At 38.1% G+C, this 27,264-nt stretch overlaps 1 protein-coding gene across 6 annotated transcripts in view; it reads left to right on the top strand.

Annotated features, from left to right (window-relative positions):
* The window catches only part of LOC145693417 (transmembrane protein 138), a 287,808-nt gene that overhangs the window by 185,378 nt on the left and 75,166 nt on the right, over positions 1–27,264 (top strand). The window contains exon 1 of one of the 6 annotated variants that reach the window (XM_081769418.1): positions 802–932. The exons of 3 other annotated variants lie outside the window; for them this stretch is intronic. The gene's annotated coding sequence lies outside the window, so the exon portion shown is untranslated. Of the gene's footprint in view, positions 1–801; positions 933–5,552; positions 5,667–27,264 lie in introns of those variants that run through there. 2 more of the 6 variants (XM_081769427.1, XM_081769450.1) reach the window with 2 other exon arrangements.

The following is a 27,264-nucleotide window of genomic DNA, read 5'->3' as shown; positions in this document are numbered from 1 at the left end:
TCGCACGACTTCATTTTCATTAAAAATGGAAAAACCAAGAGAAACAAATTTCATCTCACTTTACTTTGTGGCAGTCGGACACAAATCATCACACTTATCTGAAAAAAAAAAAAGAAACTTTTCAAATCGTATTATTGGGAGAGCCTCCAGTTCCAATATTGGGGAGGGGGAACATGTCTCTCCATTTCCCCGGAACTTGTGCCCGTACCTACAGCTGAGACAACTTTCCAGCATGAGGAGAAGGCCATATCCTCCTCTGGCATTTATTGCAATTTGTGCCAACTAGCGGAAGGGAATTAGTAGATATTGATGAGACTACTAAACGCACTACAGCATGAAGTTCAGTTTGAAATACTACAGAATACGATTCTTTTTAAAAAATGGAAAAGCCAAGAAAAATCAACTTCATCTTATATTCCTTTGTGGCAATCGGACACAAATCTTCACACTTATCCCAAAAAGCACATTTTAAGTCTGGTATATGATGTTGATGAGAGTCATATGATCTATCAATCAAGAATCATCATGAAATCATTTCAATCGTGTAACGAATAATTAGACATCAGAAGCAGTGAACAAATTTCCATATCACAGTTCCTATAAATGATACGAACTTAGTTGATATATTAAAATAAAGATGAGTCAATTTCCTATATGTAACCTAAACTTTATTCGTTGAAATATCCCTATTAGTTTAGAAGTTATGAGGAATTATTATCTAAAACAATACATGACAATTACATTAATATACACAATGAATGAAAATGCATTGTTAAATCATTGCCTATCAACATTACCGTGCGAAATAAGAAACATTCAGGCAAATTTTCGATTTCTGTGGGGAACGACAAAGTTTCTGTTTGAGTGATGGTGAAACCCTGCTTACGTTCGGCGTTAGTGTAAGGGTTAATGATGTAGCTGAACATCTCAAGGTAGTTAGTTTCATTATTTTAATAATTTTATGTAGTTTCGTAGTAGTGTAAATTTGTATAATTATATTATGTGCCCCCTTTAATTAACGTGGGGGTCTAGCAGACCTCCAGCTTACACAGTTTAGATGTTCTTGTCTGAAAAAAGTTGGTAAAACCAAAGTCAGGTAGACATCCTCTCTTTCGTCGTTGTTCTTTCCAGAAATTAAAAGCTCCCTTCTTAATTATCTTAATTATCACATACTTGGGAGTTATTTTGTACTTGGGATGCTCACAGATCCCCACATTAACGCATTTGTTATAAAATTAAACCACATACGTAAATGAAATCATTATAGTATTTCTTCATTCCAAATATTGTTGGTCCGTGAGGTTCTAGGTCACACACGAAGAACCTCTCAGGAAGGTAGTAAATGAAGTTTCAGACGAAGAAAGTAATATTAATTTGGATAATTTCTCACCAGGGTTCGAGACAGATTATTGTATAGTAGAAACCAAAGTAAAGCATCTGCTAACACAAGATGCATCATCTGTTACAGACTTATAGAAATAAAAATGTTAAAGTTCGATCTACTCTCCTTACTGTGCAGTGGCGAGGCTTGAGAGGAGAAGGGTAGACAATATCTACCCGTTAGAATTTTATACAGGGGTGTAGCCAGCAGGTTTATGTAGGAGGGGCCCGTCATTTTTGAAGGGGGGCCAAGCCAAAATAATTGTGTTGTAGGTAGTGTTTTTGAGGCCTGAAAAAAATGGAAAATTTTTGTTTCCTTCCGGAAAACTAAAAACACTGTATTTAAGCATATTATTATTATTATTATTATTATTATTATTATTATTATTATTATTATTATTATTATTATTATTATTATTATTCTCCATGAATTATATTCCAGGTAGTTTTTATAATGTTCAACCAACAACCGCTGCCTTTGACCAACTATACCTTTCTGCACAACTATTTAAGTTTAAGTCCTTGTATACACGATTCCAAATGTGCATTAGTGGCAGAAGAAGGAGCTGAGACAATTGCTTATTGGCTTCTAACGTAATCCACGCATTTGCTTCTGTATGCCCCGCCAGGCGTGCGATCAGGAAGGCCTGGACCCTTAAATTTTTTGGCCTCCCAAACCAATTATTATGAGTAGTTATTGATACAGAGATCTAGAATTGTGACGATTGAACCCCCTAGCATATTTATGCCCCTCCCCTAAACTTTGGAGGCTGGTTATGGGCCTTAATGAGCAGGCTCAGCCATGTAGTGCTTGTTATTGATTTTCTATTTGTATTCTGTGATCGTTTGGGATGGGTGCAGATTATGTCGTGCTAAATATAAAACTTCTGAAAGTTATTTCATGAACATGGCTCTAGAATCCTTTCTGCGATAAATTATTGAAAAACATCAGAACAGTGGGATCATATGTGAAACACGGTGCATGCAAGGGAAATCATTTATTATATCATTGCCCTAAATGGGGCGTGATTCGGCTCACCCTTCCCTGGCTACACCCCTGCTTTCTGTAATAGATTTATGCCTTTGATTAGCAACACTGATCGTTGGTGGTCAAGAAAAAATTGGCGTTATAGAGTTTCTTTTGCATTGTGATTTGAAGTGAATAGTTGTTTTATTGTGTTAGTGCAGTATGAAGAAAATTATCTAATAGACAAAGCTGTGGGAAGTGTTCGGTTGCAACAAGGTATAGTAACTTTCTGACTTTTAGCAAATGATCACTGTGATAACAGTACCAGACACAAATTTAATTGACTTATTGTTAATAACTCCTATATCTCGGTTGATTTATGAACAGTGTTGCTCTCTGAAAGGCAGATGACCTACCCCAAAGCTTTCCATAAAAACGACAGCTAGCAACCATTCACAAATATTTCAGCCTTCGTGGGATGATAGGTTTCCTTGGCTTTCTGCATGCTCTGTAAGAAACACAATGTTCTATTTTGTCTGCATTATCTTTGGGGGTAAAAGAGTTGGAGTGGTGGTCAAACGGACTTTCTGATTTGGGTAATTTCATAAAGAAAGCTATAAAACATGAGTCATCGAAACAACATTTGCTGCATAGTGAATCTTTTCACTTGTTAGGGAGAACACGCATTGAACATGTATTATATAGCATCTAACTTTGGCATCCCCATTTCGGAATACCACGCTATGCTACTGAATGTAAGATGTTTCGTAGTTCCGCTACTTGCAATAACTCGTAACTTGATTTCCTGCTGGTCGATGCCTATCTTTCGATATACGCTTTATGATCCTTAGTCATTTAATTATAGTTCACCTTTGGTGCATAGGGTTCCTAGTTCGATCCCATCTCGCACCAAGTGAACTTTGTGGTGGACAAACACCGTGTGAAAGGGTTTCCTCGGGCTTCTCCCGTTTCCTCCTACTTTCTTCATTCTACTATTTCGTTCGTTTCTCACCATCACCGTCTCCTTTAGCCCAGCCGGCATAATCGTGGGACGTAAAACTCAGATTTCATTTCATTTTTCATTTAATTATAAGTGCCCTACTGATAAGATAATTAGTCTTTCTGGCATTATCTATAATAGATCTTATCAACTGGCGCAACACTGTAACTTTCGGATCTACCAGCGATTCAACTGTGTCGGATGAACAAATGTTCACGAAACCCCTAAAAAGTAAAATCAAAATGTGATGATAAAGAGCTTAATACTCATGTTACTAGAATACATCAACTAGAGAAACACCAAGAAGCAATTTTGAAATGCCAGACTCCTAAGGATGTAAAACAGTTGAAGTCGTACCTTGGAATGCTCAACTTTTTTCATAAGAACGTACCCAACATGTCTATACAATTGTTTAATTGGTTTAATTTGTTAAGTAGAAAGGTAAAATAGTCGTGAACAAATAACCATGAAAGAGAATTTACTTTGTCCAAATGATTGATCCAAGAAGCCAAATGTATTAATTCATTTGACAGTAAGGCTGAAGTAGTTTTTATTACTAATAGCAGTGCTTATGGAGTAGATGCGCAACTATGCAATGACAAACTCATTACAGTTGCTTGTGCTTCAGCTACATTAAATCACGCAGAAAAAATTATAGTCAATTTGAGAAAAAACGCTAGCTATAATTTTTCACCTTACGGAAGTTTCATAAATATCTCATTGAGCGTCATTTGAGATATATACGAATTTCCTGCCTGCAAAATTAATCTTCGACGACAAAACCAGTATTCCTACTTTAGCGTTTCCTCGGTTACAAAGATGGGCACTAATGTTGCTCAATTATGATTATAAAATTTCCTATAGTAAACATGTGGAATTTGCGGACTGCTTATCACGTTTGCCAGTAGAAGAAATTGGTGATTAGCAAGTAGCCCAATACCTAGATATTCTTACAATGGAACCTTCCTTATGTGAGGCAGTTATGAGGGAAACAACTAATGATAGAGTGATGTTACAAGTCATGAACTGGATGTTACGTGGATGGCCTAAACAATTTGAGAATGGTGGCATAAGTGAATTGCAAGCGTACAGTAGTCGACGACATGAGCTACTTATCGAACAAAACTCTTTATTATTGGAGTAACAAGCTAGCCATTCCAAGCTCATTAAAGAAAAGAATTTTAACTATGCTCCGTGATCAACATTTAGGCTTGAATAGGACTAAGGCTGAAGTCCGAGCTCATTATTAGTGGCCAACTATGGAAAAGGATATTGTGAATGTTGCAACAATGCACTAATGCATAATTGAGATTCCCAAACTCGTTATCATGCATGGAAAACTCCTAGCCAACCATGGCAACGAGAACATATCGACTTCTCCGGAATAGCAGAACCAGGCCCGTAGTCAAGGGGGGGCTAGGGCGGGCTCAGCCCCCCCTAAATTTTTTGTAGCCCCCCTAACTAAAATCATAGTTTGAATTAACGGGGGATGCCGGGGAAACTCCCCTTCGGTAAAAATTTATGGCTGGCTCGTATCACAGAAGTAACATAACATCCCTGTCTGGGATAAATTTTCGCCTTCTACATTTACAGTAACAATACATAAGTATCACCCTCTCGTTCGAAAGTTTAATTCGAACACTGACTGTACTGTTGGAAGAAATTGTATTTCCAAATGTACTTTACAGTGCTAAATTAAAATTTACTTTTATTATCCTCATTTAAAGTATTGGCCTATTTATGTGCTACGCTTCTTTGAATTACTAATATTTCTTTGAGCGTGAGACTTTTTTTTTAATGCTTCATGTGCAAACGACCCTAGCTGCAGGAGAAAAATGATTTATTGTTATTCTATCGGCAAACATGCATTTGTGTTCAGAAACATCATACTTTTACCTTAATCTGCGAACGAAGAGTTTACTTCTTCCTGTCCTTTTTGGAATTTGCAACTGAAAACATCCTTTTGCTGTGAGTCATTGGGTTTCGGTCAATATGCGAGAGATTGAAAAGACAGCATCCCTCAACAGGGGGTCGCAACTGCTTCGCTCTAATAGCCACACAGGTGTATGGGTTTGTTTTGTGTATATTAGACATGGAGAGAGGAAGGGGGGATTTTGACTACGTTTTATGTCACGTGATAACGGAGTAAGAAAAGTTTCATTTTCTGAATTGTATTTACTCTTGTTGTATTGTGAGTTGAACATAGTTATAATTGAAAGTTGATCGATGCTGGTTTCTGAAGATGCACCGAAGTTGACTTGAAGAATGAGAATTCTAGTGTAGCAGCAACTTGACTATTTGTTAAATAACTTGGAATAGGTAAGTAATATTTTTAATATATCTTTAAACTAAAGATAAGTTCAATTCACTTAATCTTTATCGGGGATGAATTATTAGATACTTATATTAAAATAATTTAATAATTATTGCCAATCTTTGGTGCCATACTCAAATGTTCATGCAGATCATCAGACGTAAGCCTAATCATCCAAAGTTACTATTTTGGAAAAGAATACCTTGCAATCTTCTAGTATGTAAACAAAAAATGCAGCGGACTAAACGGAGGTAGTGGTTGCACTTATAGGAAAAACAGGATTTTCAATTAAAAATTGAACCTTATTGGATGATATGTATAATGCTTTATAAATTTGAAATTTGACCTTTGACTTAAAACGGTGTGTTGGGGAGTTTAGCGTCCCTCTTCACCAGAGAGGCTATATAGATACGGGATCTATAGCTTAAAGTAACATCCAAATCACTATCGGTTTGAATCCGAGGAATCCCAGTAGGTTTGAGCCCGAAACCAGACGCGCCGAAGGCGAGCGCTGTACCCATGAGGCTACGGGGTAGCCCACAAAAGTAACAATTTGTTAATGTAGTTTCATTTTGAAGAAGAGATATCTTCAATAGAAATAAGTAAATAGCTGTTTAAATCATTAGTTCTTAACTTAAACTTTTTTTAGTACTTACGAAAGCAACTGATCACAAATTCTTATTTGTACAATGTAAAGAAGAATTTCATGTATACTTTGATATGAATTGTGCTATACAAAGAAAATTTAATGAACTGTTACTTCTCTTATCAATTTCGTTTCGAGAAAGAAGGTAACTGCGCTAGAACAGCGAACTTTTTTGGAGTTATTTCTTATTTGAATGCTCGAGTACCAAAACATAACAGATGATTTTTATTTAAACATGACTTTAGTAGCAATCGTCCTAAATGATTGTTAATAGTATGTTCCAAAGCGTCTAGAGCAGTGGTTCTCAAACTGGAGTCCGCGGACCCCGGGGGTCCGCGTTACCCGGCTACGGGGTCCACGACGTCTAAAAATTGAAATGTGTTGTGATAAAATGGAACTCACAGCTGTTATGCAAAAAGTATTTTTTCAGTTACTAAAAAGAAAGCAATTAGAAATTATACCTACGTTTGTAAATTTGAATATTTTCTTTACTAAATTTCTGCCCTGGCCGCTCAACCGTTATATAGGATTACTTCAGGTGAGAGGAATACCTTCTTTGTTAGGGCATTTTTTTTTCAAAAGGAGTTTACATTAATTGCACGACGCCACGAAATTTCCTGGATTTCATCTTCCAGTGGCGGAAAGCTCCCACCACTACCACCAATTTCAGGTTTCTTTTAAATTATATTGGAAGATAGATCGCAACAGAGAAACAAGAACGTTGCTTTGATTCAATCACTTTCAGTCAACAAACACACAACATTGGTTTATAACCTCTTTCTTTCCAGCAAAGATAAGAACAACTCTGAAACAATAATATAGAACTGTGGTCTTATTGTTGAAGCAAGTTTTTTTCCTCCTTTAATTTTCCATGAGTGATCAATTAAAAAAAAACTTAAACTTGGGACTTGCTGTATTGTTAAGCAACAAAGAGAAACTACACTCGATGTTGTTCTTTTTCTTCAATATCAAAATCATGTGATTAGATCATAAAAGCACGGTTTAACTGCCCTTCACATTTTCAAGTTTTTATTTTCAAGGATTTAAGTGTTGCCACGCACACCTCCACCTATAATAAAATACTTATTGCATTATTTTCTTGATCTTTTTCTTATCAGTGGTAATTTTTTAATACCATGTGAAATTTCAGATAACATTGCCAGGTGGTCCGCGTTATCGGAAAGTTTGAGAACCACTGGTCTAGAAGACTAAGCTGGTTGCTGTTTGGCGGGATATTAACAGATAGAACCAAATTTGACAAAATAAAAGTGATGTTTTTGTTGCCTTAGGTAACATGTTTCAGCTAACATGATTTGGTTAAAAATTTCAACAATACGTGTATTTCGTACGTTCCACAACGTCTTTTGTGAATACGATAATTCAGTGATTACTTTTTCATTCGATCAAAAACTTAAAAAAAACGAATATCCTGTACTAATTCTTTGGAAATTTTATTGATTGGTTCGTTCGGCGAACTATATTTTTTTAAAAATATTTTCTTTTTATTTCCTTGAAGAAGAGAAAACGGGAGAAATATTTTGTTGCCAGAAATAAATAAAAAGGAAACACATAGTATTCTAGCTTTGAGGTACAGTTGTACTAGCGCTATAGGGGAAAATTTTAATAATAATTCCTTCAGGCTGTAGTTTAGTTTTAAGAGCATAAGAAATTATTCATAATCAAACACAGAGACAGACATTATATATATATATATATATATATATATATATATATATATATATATATATATATATACGGTATAATGTCTTTGTGTCTCTGTATGTGTGCCCACCCTAATTTACATTTAGCCCCCCCTAAATTCGGAGGCTGGCTACGGGCCTGAGCAGAACGTAAATTTATTGTATTAGTGTATGCTTTTACCCCGTGGATTGAGATTTGGCAAATATGGGTCAAACATTTACTTGGGAAACAATCGAAAAGTTAAATATTTGTTTCGCTAGATTTGACTGGCCACAAGTGATAGTTTCAGACAATGAACCACCCTTTGCTAATAAAAAAATTACAGAATATTGGAAGAAAAGAGTGAAAATAAATCACGCGCCGCCTTGGCATCCACAAAGCAACGGATTGGCGGAAAGACCTGTTAAATTAGTCAAAAGTCTGATAAAAAGAAACACTTGGAGCTGGGTTCCTGGGCATGCACTAACTGACAAGTTAATCAATTGATCTATGAAATATTGTATGGTTTACAATTTACGCGATCAAGCTAATTAAAGAATTCATCAGCTGGTCTAATGTTCGCCTTCGAGCCCAAACATAAGTATAATTTCAATTACAAATCTTGTCACAGGGACTCGGTGGAAACTTCGTTAGCAGAATATTGTGACAAATTTCAAGGTCAAGCTGTATGGATGTTAAATCTACCACACTACTTTCCTAAATATTTGCCGGGTACGATTAATCGTTGTTTGGGAAGATTATGTATGAAGTAAGAGTATAGAGCAGAATTAGAAGAGTTCACAGACATTAATTACGATTTATAGATTGCCAACTGGAATCTTCCGATGATGTGCCAAAGCCAATTAGGAACGACGGGAAAAAATTGACTTATCGTCAACAGAAGGTTCAGAAACCTACCTTCCACGAAGATATCAGAGAGTAACTTAAAATCGACACACTGCTGTTGGTGAATTATTCTAAACGATGAAAAATTCCAAATAACAAGCCAGAATATGCGTTTCAGGAAGAAAACTTAGAGCCGGTATTCAGACGTTCTACTGGAGAACGAAGGCAGCCAGAACGTTATTTACCTGTGTAATATATATATCTATATACTAAAAAATAAAAAAAGAGGAAAATGTTGAATGGTTAGAGGCTGAAAGTGCTAAGAATTAAGCACATGCAATGCGAGATTTGGAAAAGAAACGAAAATGAATTTCTGTTCTTTGCTTTTCTTATTGATGTTCAATATTGGCTGTAGTTTACCTATCGAAAAGAAAAGTATAGAAATGAATCAGAGTTTCCGTAACAGTTTAGAAATGAATCAGAGTTTCCGTAAGGGATTATTTAGAATTTGCTGGCTGTATAGAATAATGTGGGTTATTTATAACCTTGTAGACATGGAGCTATTGATATTGATTCTTGGTTGTGTTATGATAGGGTCACGAATCATATCAATGATAAGGTGTATTGTGAGCCATTACAGTATGGAAAGCCTCCTGTTACAGATATTGGCCACTTGATTTCAATAGACGGTGTGCGCCAAGAGCCATATGTCTTATGAATGACCCCTTCCCCAGACAGCATAATGCACATACAGTACCCGTATAGTACATGTACAATTGCACGGATGCAACATGTGCATCATGTGTATAAATACACGCTTGTACTTGTGATGCACAAAAGCGTCACAGGTCCTATTCAACGTATTCACGTGCGCAGTACATGTGCAATGTTCACGTCCTGCACAAGTGATTTACATCTACCGCACAGTTGATTCACACGTAGCACGTTCCTTACGCAGTAACACCATCTATAACACCAAATACATCAATTTTTTAGGGAGGCAGGTTTGGGGAACATCTTTCTTGTTTCAAAAGCAGATGATATTAATCTGCCACTAGAGGGTTTCGCCCTCTCTCTTGGCATGGGGTATGTTTGCATCAATTGTGCCTTTATTTTACTTATAGTTGGGCATTGAGCTGTAGAGAAATATACTGGTGATTAATAATTAATAAATATCAAAGAAACTAATATATTACAGCAACATATATATTGATAAGCTAAGAGAAAACATAAATATAAAGAAAAAATAACATAGGAAAGATAAATATAAGTAATATATAAGAAATATATAATGAAGTCAAGATAAATATAACTAACTAATATATATGAAATATATAATGAAGTGAAATGATAAAGAACAGTGAAGGTACTAAGAATACGACGAAATGAATGTACAAATATATATAAAGCAATAGTGGAGTTCAAATAAGGTCGAATTGGAAGAACGACAGTTGAGTGATGATGATAAAAGCAGTGCACTTGACATCACAACACAAAACAATTAAATTTGTAAGTATGACGAATGCAGGTTAGTCTTCTGTCTTGGGGCGGCTCAAGACTAATGAGAAAACACTGAGAAGCCCTTGTTAGTGGTATGGTAAATAAACAGTGCTATAATGGAAAAAGATGAGGAATTTCATGATGTATGAGTTGTCGTTGGAAAAATCTGACATGATGGTGCTCATCCGGTAGAGTGCGAGCATAAATAGAAAGTAAGATACTTAGTGGCGTATAACAGTATCTGAATTGTGATTCTTGCTCCAAATCTATAAATATGGTGTCTAGAAAAATATCCTTGTAGTCGTGAAGGCATTTAGCTATACATTTTCTACGTAAGTGGGCAATGTGTTGTACAAGCGGCGGAAAGTTTATCTTGTCGTAGAGATCTTGATTATGGTAAGGTAGTTTGATGCGAAATGCTAGCCAAAAGGCATGACGCTCGAGTATCTCTAATCTGTTATAAAACTTTTGGGGGCTGAACACCAGGCGACATGACCAAAAGTGAGAATACGCCGCATAAATACTTTCTAAGTGTTCAGTAGCAATGTTGAATTTAAACCCCAGGTTTGACCTACAAGGCGACGAAGAAGTTGAAGTCTATTTTTGCCTTTTGTAACAAGTTTCTGTAGTTGTGCTGACCATCTCAATTTATCATCGAAAATGACACCTAAATAAGTAACAGTTTTAGTTGGTCGGACGAGATGATCGCTAACACGTATCCCAAGCAAATTCGAATTACGATGGACTTTACTACGACAATTGGGCGGTAAAATAACTAAAGTTTGTGTCTTCTCTTCGTTAACAGTAAGTCTCCATTTATTGCACCAGCGAAGAAAGTCCGTAATTGTAGTCTGCAAATTGACGTTACTCTGCTGAATTGTTTTATCGAGTGTAAGAAAAGCAGTATCATCCGCATATTGGAAGAGATATGTATGAGGTGCGGGAGATGGTAAATCGGAGGCATATAGGATATACAGAAGAGGTGATGAACTTGACCCTTGTGGCATTCCCGTATAGGGGAAAACCGGATGTGATAGAGAGCCGTTGATATTAACATAGACAATACGGTTTAATATAAAAGAGTAGATAACTAGAAGATAATTTAGAGGAGCACCGAGCTTAAGCAATTTATAGAATAACCCATAATGCCAGATACGATCAAATGCTTTCTCAAGGTCCATGAGTATGAGACAGGACGGTAGTGCTTTGTTATAATGATTTGTGATAATAGTGGTAAGACGGAGTAATTGGTCATTGAGACTAATATGGACGAAATCCTGTCTGATGAGAAGGTAAAAGGTGATGATCATTGAGATATGGATGGATACGATGCGCCAGTATTTTCTCAAATAATTTTCCCAAAGTAGATGTCAGTTGTATGGGCCGATATGACTTCACGGAGTGAGGTGGTTTGTTTGGTTTTAAGAATATGCAAACTTTAGACATCTTCCAGTCGTGTGGATAATATCCAGTTCTTAAAATAAACGTATAAATCGTTGCCAGGAAGAGAAAATCTGTAGTGAGCACTGAGGATTCGATAAGATATATGATCAAAACCAGGTGCTGTATTACGTTTCCGCTTTAAAGCATCTCTTATTTCATCAGAGGTAATTTCGTGATTTAAAGGATGTGTTGTATGCAACTCATGAGTGATTAATGATTGGAGCAGTTGGTTGATTGCTGGTTCAGATATGCGGGGACTTAAACGATGTGTGGATAGAGGCGGCGTAAATACTGTTTGTAAGTGAGATGCGAAAGCATCCGCTTTCGCCTGATCAGTGTGCAAAGGCTGATCGTCCTGGACAAGAGGGTAAGAAGTACTGACTTTCTGCTCAGTTAACAGGTGAAACTGTTTCCAGTATCTTGTAGGGTGTGTTTCGGTGTTCAACTTGTTGCACGTTGTAGTCCATGTAAGTCTTTTTTTGGGCAACTATATAACTGTGAACTGTGCGTTGCCATCGAAGTGCTTGGGTTAAATATTCTGGGTTTCATGTCTTCCCATATTCACGAAAATACTGCCTGGATTTTCGTACAAGTGTAAGATATTGCGGTGGTAATATTGGCTGATATGTTTTCTCATGGTACGTAGGGATATTCTTTGCAGCACTGTCGTTAAGAGCAGTTGTAATGCTATGAATGACATTGTTCAGATCAGCTTCAGAGGTTGGTGGTTGTAACTGATCTATTGCGGTATTGATATCAGTCTGATATTGTTCCCAGTTAGCTTTATCATATAAGAAAATAGTTCTTGTTGACTGTGGAGACGATGGTGGTCGTGCATGGTTAATTATTGCTTTTACTGGTAGACAATCGCTGCCGATACAGTCAAGAACCGTGATAGAAGTTTTAGCAACTATTGAAGCTGTACTAATGATAACGTCAGGAGTAGTCTGACTACTCGGCCTGATATGTTTGGGTAGTTGATATATATGGCCATGTAGACCTAGGGAAATATAATCAAAAACTGAGTTTTCTCCCTGGTGGATCGACTGTGAATATTGATATACGCTAGTATTAATAATTGACGATATTGCGAGAATATGTACTGGAAGAAATCGAGCGGAATATCATGCCCTGGACGGACATAGATTGTAGCTACAGTTAGAGCCATATTTGGAAGATATATGGTTATTACCAAATGTTCAGGCAAGGAAATTTTATTTTGCAAGATAAGAGTAATATAGCGCAGGAAATTCTCAACGGTGAGAGATCAATAGATTGGGAAAAAGGGACAGAAACGTCTGTTGTACGGAGCGGAACAGTCATTTCCGGGTGATCCGGTTTGGCTGTTGGCTTAGATTTGCATTTATAACTGTAAGTAGGATGTGCATTATTTGAACATGTTGAACAATGTGGTGGCTTCCCTGTATATGAGCAGTCCTTTGTTTCATGTTGTCCTGCACAGTACCCACATTTGGGGACATTTGGACACTTGGAAGTAACATGGTCATTGTAGATTTGACATTTCTCACATCTAACTGGAAGAGGTAAACTGGTACGAGATTGCTCAAAACGATGTCGTTTTTTAAAGATGTAAGCAACATCTTGCAACAAAGTATCGATTGATATTTGAGACATGGTCAAAACACGAACCATATAAGTTGGACCATTGTCATTTTTGATTCGAAGACATTTTGCTACATTTATGCACTCGGCTTTAAGCTCCTCTAAGACTTCTTCGTCAGTTATTTCTGGCAGAACGCCTCGAATGACAACAGACATCATCGGTGAACGAGAGGGTGGTGGTTTTAGTTTGATCTTAGTACTGAGATTGGTAAGCTTAGCATTTTTTCCAAATATTTCGTAGCTAGCTTTGTTACGAAGCGCGATACCGAAGCTTTCATCATCAGACTTAATAATAATGCCACTCCTGGTAAACACAATCTCTTTGACACTAGCGCGAGGAAGGTATTTCATTATTTGACTAAATATATGACGGCTATTGCTGTACTTGTTGTCGTAATTGATAAGCAAAAAGGAATGCATCTTTGGTCGTGTGAGAGATGCTACAAAGTTTGGTTGCATTCCAGAAGTAGATGTCGATGGCTGCGAGAGATTGCATTGCATTGGTTCTGCTTGTACAGGCGGTTTCTGTATGTAAGCAGGTGAACGGGATCGAGAGCGTTCAAATACTACTTTCCGATAATGGTCGACTGCGCCGGTTCCTGCGAGGATCCCTTCCTGTTTCTTCAGAGGGGTTACTGGTGGGAGGCACAACTATCCCCGGTAACCGATGCATGATTCAAAGGGATCAAGGCAATGGAAACAAGAAATACTCAGCAGTAGGTAGTATATAGGGACGAGCACCCCGTTCGAATACGTGATACAAAAGACAGAAGAATTGGTCAAAGTATGACTGTAAACAATGACCTTCAAAAAAATTAGAAAAAGCCCTCCAGAAGATGAGGATCTTCTGTCAGACTCCTAAGTAGCGTATCTGTACCGTTCTCACAAGTACGTCTGCAATACTTGATCACTGCTTAGTACAGTAACTAACTCAAGAGGAGTTAGGTTGGAAGTGTAAATACATCATTTTTTTTAAATAGTAAAGGGTTAGGGATTAGGGAGTTCTTTATTAATAATTTAATTTAAAGACTATTTCTAACCCTGGCCATTAGAGGGTTACGCCCTCTCTTTGGCACAGATTTTAGTACACTGTTGTTTAAAGAATTTCATGATGGTCTATGTGCAATTTTTAAAAACAAAGATTTTTAAAATCTAAACACAAGATTAGTGCAAAATTTAAATATGAGTGCAGAAAAGAACACACAAAAAGGTGGTGCAACTAGGAAACTTTTTTATGTTTAAGAAAGTGTATATAGAGATTCAGGTGCTTTATGAAATAAATATGATGACGGTGAAAGATGAGATGCAGTGCGTGCACGCCACAATCACAAACACATTGTTAAGAAGACAAATGCAGATTAGTTCTTCTGTCTCGGGGCGGCTTGAGACTGATGGCTACATGGGGAAAGCCCAGTGTTAGTGCTGAAATTATACATGGTGCAGAGATGGAAACAAATGAGGGAGATGATCAGCTATATAATAAATATGGAAGATATCGCGCTCGTCGGTGGTAGGGTGCTCACAAGGGACATCACCCAATTGTCCGGCTCCGATTTCAATGAATTTTTTGTTGCTGATAGAGGACATGTATTCATTACTTGTGATGACAGAAATTTTTGCCATGGTGCATGTTTTCTATTTTTTAATAATTTTTAAAAGTTGTGATGTGGTTAATAGAGATTACTGCAGAAGTTCCTTACTACCCTTTGTAAACGAAGTGTTAATGAAAGAACAACCATGTAGATACGTATAGGGCCTAGGGGGAAGTCGTATGGTACATATGACCTTGACGGCAGCCATCTTGAAATCCGCCATTTTGAATTAAGGTCAAGTTTTTTAAATGGGAATAGGGAAATATGATACATAATTTCGGGCTAGAATTTAATCAGAAAGACAATGGTGAAGTTAGTTTTAAGATGCACTCATTTGGTGAAAAGTTACAGGCATATTAATTGTTTATACTTACTATGTGCGTAAGTCCCTTACCTCCGCTTCTAACCCGCGTATTAATGATAATAAGTGGATAAAGATTTCGGTAATACATATTATGCCTAGAGGGAAGTGATACGATAAGGGTATCATTGACGGCAGCCACCTTGAAATCCGCCATTTTGAATTAAAGTGAAGTTTTGAAAACTGAAAACCATAGCATGTGGCACCAAATTTTAATAGTAAATTTTCCCCAAAAGCCAATGGTATGCTTAATTTTGTTCTATAGTTAACCAGTATGAATTTATGACTCTTCTAATGTGCACGAAACGTCCATTATTCGATCTTTCAAACTGGCAACACTCCTAATTTTCATCGCGATGTTTTAAGATTCCAACTGGCACTTTGCAATTGTTTCCATGGCTCATGTTTTCTAAATTTATTACATTTTTTAAGAGTTACGATTAGTCAGTTCATGAATAGTGTTGCGATAAGCATCCAGCAATCTATCTGAATTTTGAAGACTTGCCATGTATTTATTAATTTCCTAGGCAGTGTAATTATTTATTTGAACCCAAAGTACATGAGGAACCTATGGACCTATGTGATGTAAAGAAATACAAATGAAATTATAAGAAATTGATGTAACACGAACTCAAAATTATCATGAAATGTAGCCTACATGTTGCGCAAACGACAAACAGTATTTTTTTTTTTTTTTAATTAATACAACTTTTCAACTTTGAAGGTACAGCAGCAATGATAGAAAATATCAGAGAGACATAATATGACTGCTCTCAACACGCTGTTTGTACCTTGAACATAATATGAAAACAGGTAACTTGTTTATAAAGAGGTGTAGCTTAATCGAGTTCCCGATCAATACTGATTATAAATCTTACAAACATGAACCATCGACAACAATCGCTAGAAAACAAATGACTTTTTTGTCTGACTAGCTAAAATATTGCCATAGAAAATAAATAAATAAATAAATAAATATACAATAAACAAATAAATATAAAACAAAACAAAAGACCATTGATTTTCACAACAATCATATTTCGTTTCCTTTTTTGAAGTGAATTTTCAACATATTTCTCGTCTCATCTACTATCCATTACAAGCTACATCTCCGGTATTACCTGAATGCAAAGTTGGAGTTCCTTCGTTCTGCGATGATTCATGTCAGTAAACGAGTTTTTGAAGGGCAGTTATAGGAAATAAATAATTACATTGCCTATGAAATTAATAATTACATGGCAAGTCTTCAAAATTCAGATAGATTGCTGGATGCTTATCCCAACACTATTCATGAACTGACTAATCGCAACTCTTAAAAAATGTAATAAATTTAGAAAACATGAGCCATGGAAACAATTGCAAAGTGCCAGTTGGAATCTTAAAACATGCGGTGAAAATTAGGAGTGTTGCCAGTTTGAAAGATCGAATAATGGATGTTTCGTGCACATTAGAAGAGTCATAAATTCATACTGGTTAACTATAGAACAAAATTAAGCATACCATTGGCTTTTGGGGAAAATTTACTATTAAAATTTGGTGCCACATGCTATGGTTTTCAGTTTTCAAAACTTCACTTTAATTCAAAATGGCGGATATCAAGATGGCTGCCGTCAATGATACCCTTATCGTATCACTTCCCTCTAGGCACAATATGTATTACCGAAATCTTTATCCACTTATTATCATTAATACGCGGGTTAGAAACGGAGGTAAGGGACTTACGCACATAGTAAGTATAAACAATTAATATGCCTGTAACTTTTCACCAAATGAGTGCATCTTAAAACTAACTTCACCATTGTCTTTCTGATTAAATTCTAGCCCGAAATTATGTATCATATTACCCTATTTCCATTTAAAAAACTTGACCTTAATTCAAAATGGCGGATTTCAAGATGGCTGCCGTCAAGGTCATATGTACCATACGACTTCCCCCTAGGCCCTATACGTATCTACATGGTTGTTCTTTCATTAACACTCCGTTTACAAAGGGTAGTAAGGAACTTCTGCAGTAATCTCTATTAACCACATCACAACTTTTAAAAATTATTAAAAAATAGAAAACATGCACCATGGCAAAAATTTCTGTCATCACAAGTAATGAATACATGTCCTCTATCAGCAATAAAAATTTCATTGAAATCGGAGTCGGACAATTGGGTGATGTCCCTTGTCAGTATTAAGATTCATCGTAATAAGTATATTTAATGGCGTGTGCAAGTACTTATATGGGGTGTCAGTTTCAGCATCTGCTTGTAGGGTATCGAGAAGAAATGGGTGTGAGACTGGTAGTCGAGAGAGTATATATTTCAAGCGGATATCGGCGAGGTGTTGAGTCAGTTGAGGAAAGTCAATATGCTCGTAAGTGAGAAAGTTGGGATATGGCAGCCTGATATGATGTGCAAGTCGAATGGCATGACGCTCAAGTATTGACAAACGGTCATAGAACTTCGTGGGAACGTTGCATCAAGCGATGTGGCCAAAAGTCAAGATAGGCCGAAGGAACATTTTATATGTATTTAGGAGCAAGGCGGCGTTTAGTTCCCAATTAGTGCCAGTTAGAGGGCGAAGAAGATTGAGCCGCATATTAGCCTTTTGAGAGGTTTTCTCAAGATGAGCCTTCCAGTAAAGTTTGGAGTCGAATACAACCCCGAGATATGTGGCCGTAGTAGTTGGTTCTGGAGAATGGTCGTTAAGTGTGACTTTAAGGTTTCGCGGATTGCGATGAACCTTGGAGCGGCGTTTCGTGGGTAAAAAGACCAGCGCTTGAGTTTTGTCACTATTGATACAGTGAAACCTGTCTATGTTGGCCACCACCGGTTCCATCGAAAAGTGGCCAAGTTAGACAGGTGGCCAACTTACAGAAAATAAGTGTGATTTGTGCATTTTTAGAATAGGATTTCTAGTATTACTTGATTGTAAAATTTTAATAAGCAGTGGAACGACAGCTACTTATAAATGTATATAGAGTAATCATAAAAATATACAGTACTAGAAAATATTACTATAGTATGCACAAGCGCCTATTTCTCTGTAAATTTGAAGGGGGGGGGCATTCAGATGCAGAAGGTATATATATGAAGATTTTAAGACAAATTGCACTCAAATTATACCAAATATTGTATACTCATAAATAAAATAGGGCTTTGAGGGGCCCGGGCACCCTCGGTCCCCCCGGATCGGCGCTCTTGATAGTATGTCTAATATATATGCATACCTTTCTCTTCGTGAAAACTAGTCTGGTACATTGGATTATTCGGATTGGAAACACAATAACACAAACAACCATGAAATAGAAGTGTATGTACGCAGTTTATTGAAATTGATATTATAGCACACTGAGTTATTCAGATTGAAAACAAGAAAAGCTAAATTATAAATTGAGAAATTCATATGCAATTTATATGACTTCTTTTCAGCTGTTACTGAATGGTGGTTCATTCTAGATATTTGCTTTATTTCTTTTGTCAGATATGCACATTCTAATATTGTAGTTAACTACCTCTTGTTAATGAGCTAAAAGTGTTTCCCTCGAAGCAAAAGATGTTTTGAGAAAATCTTGAGAGAATTCATATCTCAAAACCTCCGCTACCTTTTGACATGCAGTCAGGTGCCAATAAATGACAATTGAGCTTTAACCTTGAGAATTTTCCGGAATTACTAAAGCTTCCCACTGATGAAAGGAGCCGATATAGCTAATGGTTTTACCAAAACAGACAGTTTAAACAAAAACGTACAACCATTTCCTGAATCCCTGTACGTGCTTTTTCTTATTCACATCTTCCTTCACCACCCTTTTATGAGGGTAGTGTTCTGGCCATTGACCTCCAAGAACAAATCGTGCGAATCTATGCTTCTTTGTGTCGTCAAAAATACAGAACATCTGCCTCTCATATGGGAGGGAATTCGAAAGAGTTAAGAAAAATAACAAAACTGTATTTTTCGTGGCCAAGATACCCAGGTAAATTTATCATTATCATCATAGGGTAAATATTGCTTCAGTGTGGCCAACTTCCAAGATAGACAGGTGGCCAACTTATAGAGTGGTAAATAACGAATGTCTTATGGGAAAATGCAGGTTCAAGACGAACTAGGCCAAGATAAGCAGGTGGCCAACTTATAGAGGTGGCCAATTTGACAGGTTTCACTGTAGTAAGTTTCCAAGTTTTGCACCATTGCATAAATGCATTGAGAGTGGATTGTAATGCCGTGCTGATCTGATGCATGGTCTTGCAAAGAGCAGGAAAGGCCGTGTCATCAGCATATTGAAATAAGAATGCGTTTTCCGTAGGTTTTGGTATATCAGAGGGTCCAGCGGGCTGAGGGCAGAACCCTGTGAAACGCCACAATACGGAAAAATAGCGTGTGAGATAGCAGTACCTATATAGACATATCCGATTCGATTTACTAAAAAGGAATATATGATACGCAAGTAGCAGGTCGGGAGGTTTAGCTTCTGTAAATTTGAATAAGTCCATAGTGCCATACTTTATCGAAAACCTTTTCAAGGTCCATTAAGACGAGGCAAGATGAAAAGTCCTTGTTATATTGATTTGTTATTATTGTAGAGAGCCGAAGTAACTGATCATTAATAGAAAATTCTGGTCGAAAACCTGCTTGATGTATGGGCAATAAGTTATGATCCTGGATAAATAAATGAAGCCGCTGGACAAGAATTTTCTCAGTTTACTGAAAATTGTTGTCAGTTGTATTGGGCGGTAAGAAGTAACAGAATGTGCTGGTTTATTAGGCTTAAGAAATATACAAATTTTGGATACTTTCCAATCCGCAGGGTAAAAGCCAGTGCGGAGAATAAAGTTGTAGACTGTAACGAGTAGTGTAAGTAAAGAGAATGGAGCTTCTTTTATTAGAAGGTAGGAAATATGATCGATGCCTGGTGCAGTATTACGTTTCTTATGAAGTGCGCGTTGAAGTTCATGTGTAGTGATTGGTGCCGAAAGAGGATGGTCGATATCTATTACCTGTGATGGTGATGGTTGTAAACCTGGAATAGTGGACAAGTCTCTGCGGTTATGTGAATTATATGATATTGCAGGCATGAAAACTGTTTGTAATTGTGTTGCAAAAGCGTGTGCCTTATCATGATCTGTAAAGAGAGGGACACTATTGTCCAACAGAGGATATGGTATTTTAGTGCTTTTGCCTGTGAGTCTATGGAAGGTTTTCCAATATCGGCTTGGTGAGGCTTCGTCGTTTAGTTTATTACACGCGCTGATCCAAGTGCGACGTTTGTATGCTGTGAGATAATTTGTAACAGTTCGGTGCCATTGTCTGTGTTGACGGAGACATTCTTCATTGCCGGTTCGTCTATATTCTCGAAAATGCTGCCGTGATTTCTGTGTTAAAGAAAGATAGGTTGGAGGCAATTTTGGCTTAGACGGATAAATTTTCTCCACAGGTATATATTGTTGAGCACCAGTATGCAAAGCGTCCGTGATGTGGGTGACAACATTGTACATGTCAGATTCTGAATTTGGTGGTTGAAGATTGGAGACACGGATATTTACGGTCTGTCGACATTGAGTCCAGTCAACTTTATCATAACGCTGGCCAATATGTGGCTCTAACTTTTGTAGAGATGGCCGAATCTTTTTGATGATTAGTTTGATAGGACAGTGATAGCTTCCAATCGTGTCAATAACTTTCATCACAGAGTCATTTATAAACGAGAGAGATGTGATTACTACATCTGGGGTTGTTTGACTAGCTGGTCGAGTGGGACCAGGAAAATTATGAACGTGGAGTTGTAGTGTAGTTGAAATAAAGTCTGTAAAACGTTGTTTCTCCCGTGCACTTCTGCTATGGATGTTTATGTCAGCCATGATGATTGATTATGTTTTTAAAATTTTGAGCGATATATTCGAAAAAGGTAAAAGGTATTGGATGACCAGGACGTATATATATGGTTGCTATATTAACTGTAAGAGAAGGGTAGTAAATAGAGAATAAGAGATGTTCAAGAAGATTTGTAAATGCAGTAAGATTGTATTGGCGATAAGGACGTTTGGGAGAAAAAACAATCAACACCCCTCCTTGAGAGCGTGCGTGTACATCGTGGTAATCGCAGCGGTGAAGTTGGTAACTAGAAAGTCGTGCAGAAGAGGCTGGTTTTAAGGCTGTTTCGTTGAGAGCTACGATATCGATTTTTTTTCTAACAAAAGAGGCTCTGGAAGTACTTAATGTTGCTGAAATGATCTGATGTTAACGAAAAGTAAAGTAAGAGCCATAATGTATACTGCCACAGCCATATTGTGTGGCTGCTGTTGCTCATTTTTGCATGCTTTTGTGTCGTGAGATTCACCACAGTAGCCACATTTAGATGGATTTGGGCACTGGCGAGTAAAGTTTACGTTATAAATTTGACATTTCTCACACCGAATTGGCAAAGGTCCTGGTGTCTTGCAAGGCTCGACTCGGTGAAGTTTCTTATAGATAGGAGCTTCATGAGCTAACAAATAGTCAAGCGCTGTCTGATCTTGGGACAAAACGCGTACCATGTAAGTAGGGCTATTGTTATTTTTAATTCGAATGCATTTGTTGACCTAAATCTCTTCTTGTTTGAGTTCTTCGAAAACTTCATCGCTGATTTGAGGTATTACTCCACGGATGACAACAGAAAATATGGGTGGTTTTCGTGGAGGAAGAGGTTTTGTCTTCCGATCAGCTTGTTTGGTTAATTTAGCCGTTTTGCCAAAGATCTCGTATGATGCTTGGTTCCTAAGTGTGATACCGAAGTTCGGGTCTTTTGAATGGATGATAAAACCATTTCTAGTTTTAACAATGTTTTCCATACTAGCTCGAGGCAGATACTTGATTATTTGTAAAAAAAATCATTTTAGGATGAGTATATTTAGTATCGAAATCGGTGAGCAGAAAAGAATAGATTAGTTCTTTGGTTGTATACAAATTTGAGCCTGATCCAGAAGCCGTGGCCATTGCCGAGTCCATGTTAGTAGTTACAGGAGACCGAGATCTGTCCCGAGGTCGTTTGATTGAATGAGCAGAGTCACCAGAATCAGTGCGATCTCTGGGTCTGGTTGCTCGCGAACTGCTTTGACTGCCTCATGAAAGGTGCCTGGTACGACCGGAACGAGACAAAGTTTCACGATCTAGTGTAGAGGAACCAGGAGTCGGTGGCCCCACGTATGGAGGTAGGTTCTTGTGCATGGGTCCAAAGCCCAGCACAACCTATCCGTGTGATGACGAAGATGAGAAAGATGATGATAATAGTCCAAAAATATAAGCGACCCTCCGAAAGTGTCAACTTTCGTCAGTCCTCCAAATAGTGTGTCTGTGATGCTCATAAGTGCGTATGCTACACCTGATCCTCGCTAACAGATTAACTGCTATAAGAGAGGCTGGGTTCTGCTCAAAGGTAAAGATGTAAATACATCAAGTTTTTTTCGTTTACCCGGTTAAAGGGTTTTGCCCTTTCTTCGGGGAAGTGATTCATATACATTTTGGACTCCATAATATTGTAGTTGGTCTATGGGATTTTTCTTTATTCATTAATAATTAAATAATTTATACATATATTCAATACTGATAATGATTAATCAAGGGAACGATAACTAAACAATAATAATAACAAAAGGTAATAGGTGCACAAAACGAACATATAAGGTGATAGGTGCACAATGAGAAAATAAGTGAAAAGTAGAGCAATATTATATATATGCATATAGGCTAATAAAGGGAAAAAGCGGTGAGGAAGTAGAAAACATAATATATAACTGAAAGGACGATATGATGAAAGGATAATGAATGAATTGCACTAGACGCCACATCACGAGGTTTTGTTAATGGACAGATGCAGTTATCTTCTGTTCCTGGGGCCACTCAGGAACTGATGAAGACAGGGGAGGCCCATATTAGTTGGTAATCACTGTGGGTATGATGGATAAACATGAGGTGATAGATGACGTGGATGATATATGGCAAAGATCTCTGGGTCTCTAGTGGCAGGGTCCAATTAGAGGTGATATAGTGTCATATAGTGTTGCAGCGGAGAGTCGATATATCGTGGTGGTGCATTGTTATCTCTATCGTAGCGTATAATGTCCTGTAGCATTACATGGTGTAAATCAAGCCGAGTAGTAATGTATCGGGTTCGAAGCTGCTTCAAGTGTTGGAGTAAGGACGGAAAATCGATAAGATCATACAGGAGCCTAGTTGGACTTGGTAACCTGATTCTATACGCTAACCGTAAAACATGTCTTTCCATGATACACAATTTTTGATAATATTTATCAGATGCAGAGACCCAAGCCGTGTGGCCATATGTTAAGGTACTTCGCATGAAGGCTTTGTAGGTATGTAGTACTGTAGAGGGTTGTAAGCCCCAGCTTGTACCAATTAGCCTTTTCAGCAAATTGAGACGATTTTGAGCCTGGGTGACAACCTTCTTAAGATGTGGGATCCAATATAGTTTACTGTCAAAGACGATGCCAAGGTAAGTCAGAGTCGAATGAACCGGAACTGGTGTATGCTTAACATGAAGGCGTAGTAAAGTCGGGTTATGGTACACTCTGGTGCGTCGTCCTGGTGGTAAAAATAAAATTGATTGTGTCTTCGCAGAGTTAATACTCAGTCTCCATATGTTACACCAATCGACAAATCTATCAATAGCAGTTTGCATAAGGCGATTAATTTGCTGAATAGTACGGGCTGTTGAAAGAAAAGCTGTATCGTCAGCAAACTGATAAATTTGGATATTAGCTGGTAATCTGAGATCGGCAACGTATAAGAGATAGAGGAGAGCCGACAAAGACGAACCTTGAGGTACTCCAGAGTGTAAGAAGATTGGATAAGAAAGAGTGCTGTTTAGGGATATGTATGCCAGACGTCCTGTTAAGAAGGAATTGACTAAGCGTATGTAGGAAATAGGTAATAGATAGTGATGTAATTTATAAATAAGCCCAGAATGCCAAACTTTATCAAACGCTTTCTCGAGATCAAATGTGACTAAACAGGAAGGAAAACCCCGGTTATATTGGTTATAAACGGCCGTGGTAAGGCCTGATAGCTGATCTATAGTACTAAAATGAGGCCGGAAACCAACTTGATGAATAGGCAGAAGGTTGTGACGTCGAATGTGGTCATGAAGTCGGCGAACAAGAATCCGTTCCAAGATTTTACAGAGGCAACTAGTTAAATGAATTGGTCTATACGACTGAACATCCGATGGAGGTTTCTTTGGCTTGGGAAATAAAAGAACCTTTGAGTACTTCCAATCAAGGGGAAAGAAACCAGTACGAAGTATGAAAGTGTAAAGTTGGCTGAGGAATAGAAGAAAAGAAGTTGGAGCATGTTTGATAAGTACATAGGTGATGAAAAGCTAGGTGCAGTATTCCGTTTCTTTTGTAGACTTGTAGTGATATCGTCTGGTGTTATAGACTGCGTAAGTGGATTATTTGGTTCAAGATGATTATCCGACGGTTGTGAGTACATCAATTTTTTTGCTAGCCGAAGCTAGCACCCACCCAAAGGGTTACGCCCTTTATTTGGGATGTGAAGTTACTATTCATTTTGATTTGGGGGTATTTTCGAGGGGCAAGGAGGTTCTATATAATCTTTATTACTATTAAGTGCATTTAAGTACAGGTCATTATGGCCGTTAACCATAATCATCAGGAAAGGTTAGGAATACTGTCTTTTAATTCATTATGACATTAGCGGTAGCAAAGCAGTGATGCAGGATGAATCCATGAGGTGCACTAGACAACACAACAGAACATAAACAGGATTAGAGAGACGAATGTAGGTTATCTTCTGTCCAGGGGCTACTCTGGATGCAATGAAGACGAGGGGGAGCCCTATTAGTATTGGAAGGTTACAGTGCAACATATGATGGAGTGATGTATGGGGGTAGAGTAGGAACGAGAAAATCTTCTAGAAGTAGTAGATCGGGACTATTGGGCGGAAGAACATGATTATACAAAGTAAAGAGCAGGGAGAGTGGAGAATGTCGGAGAGTAACAGAGGGCTTACGAAGAGTGGCTTCGTGGTGCATTGCATCAAAGAGTAGTGAATGGTGGTTCTGGAATCGCTTCGCAACGTACCTGAGCCGGAGACCTTCGAGATGATAAAGTATGTGGTGAAAAGGCGTTCTCTCGTATGTCTCTGGTGGGGCTTGGTAATTTAATGCAAAACGCAAGGCGTAGGGCGTTAGTTAAAACGGGTCTGAGAAAAGTTTTGTACGTGTTTAGAAGAATGTGAGACTTCAAACCCCAGGTTGTTCCAGTGAGGCGGCGGAGGAGGTTCAGGCGGTTAGTAGCTTTGAGAATGATACCTTTGAGATGTGCAGACCATTTGAGATGAGAGTCAAAGGTAATACCAAGATACGTCACCGTGGGACTAGCGGCAAGGGGTGTGCCGTCAATCGTGACGTGGAGGTTGGATGGATTTCGATGTACACGACTGCGTTTGCCTGGTGGCAGAAAGACTATTGCTTGGGTCTTGCTTGCATTAAGTTTGAGACGCCACGTTTCACACCACTGAAGGAAATCATTTATGGCCGCTTGAAGGATGCGGTTAATATGGTGGATAGTATTACCTATCGCCAAGAAAGCCGTATCGTCTGCATACTGAAATATACTGACATGTGGAGGAAGGGCAGGAAAGTCTGCAACATACAGTAAGTAAAGAAGCGGCGAGAGGGCAGAGCCTTGGGGAACACCAGAGTGGATAAACACAGGGTGAGAGAGAGTATCATTAATGGAAACATAAGTGAGACGGCTAGAGAGAAAATGGTACACGAAGCGAATATGGCAGAATGGAAGTCTGAAGGAAAATAGTTTGTATAGAAGGCCTAGATGCCAGACTTTATCAAAAGCCTTTTCTAAATCGAAAAGGACGAGACAGGAAGGCTTGGATTGGTTAAACTGAGCAGTGATGAATGTGGTAAGACGTAGGAGTTGATCATTAATGCTATAATTCGGTCGGAATCCTGCTTGATGTATGGGAATGAGGTTGTGATCGGCGAGATGTGTGTGGAGGCGTGAGACTAGAATTCGTTCAAGCATCTTACTGAAAACAAGGATTAGTTGAATGGGTCGATAGGAGGACACAGATGGAGCTGGTTTGTTCGGTTTCAGGAACATTAAAGTTTTGGATGTTTTCCAATCGTTAGGGATAAACCCAGTGCGAAGAATGAATGTGAAAATGAGAGATAAAAGATAGTGGAGAATGTACGGTCCCTCTTTGATATGGCGAAATGTGATTGAGTCCAGTCCGGGAGCTGTATTACGTTTACGGGCAACGATAGTGGTAATTTCTGTGACGGTGATTGGAACTGTCAACGGCGAATCGTCTGGCAAAACATGTTGAACATTTGGTTGAAGTGAGGGCGAGTCAAGATTTAGTCGAGCTGTAGGATGAGGACGGAGTGAGAGAGTAGGTCCAAGAGGCGTGAAGACGTCTTGGAGTTGGGTAGCAAAAGCATTGGCTTTTTCTTCGTCAGTGAGTAAGGGCGTATCGTTAACAATTAGTGGGTAAGATGTGCGGGTGTTTTTACCGGTGAGCTGATGAAATCTTTTCCAGTATTGTGTAGGGTGTGCTGTATCAGATAGATTATTGCAAGCTTTTATCCAGTTTCTGGTCTTGTATGCAATGATGTAATTATGGACTGCCCGTTGGTATTGGCGATGTTGCCGAAGCGATTCCAGGTTTCCTGTGTGAGTGAAATCTCGGTAGAACTGGCGGGAACGGCGTATTAAAGGGAGATATTGTGGAGGCAGCTTAGGTCTGTAGGAAGTAATTGGAGTCTGAGGAATAAATTTAGAGGATGCCTGGTGTATACTGTCGGTGATGGTATGCAGGGTATGATAGAGTTCTGTTTCTGTGGTAGGAGCTGGTACAGATTCAAGCCTATTGGAAAGAAATTCTCTATA

This window comes from Thermobia domestica, chromosome 1 (assembly GCF_964235325.1).
Source record: "Thermobia domestica chromosome 1, izTheDome1.hap1.1, whole genome shotgun sequence".
Lineage (NCBI taxonomy): Eukaryota > Metazoa > Arthropoda > Insecta > Zygentoma > Lepismatidae > Thermobia > Thermobia domestica.
Note: the sequence above shows the minus strand (reverse complement) of the source record. Positions and strands in the feature narration are given on the sequence as shown.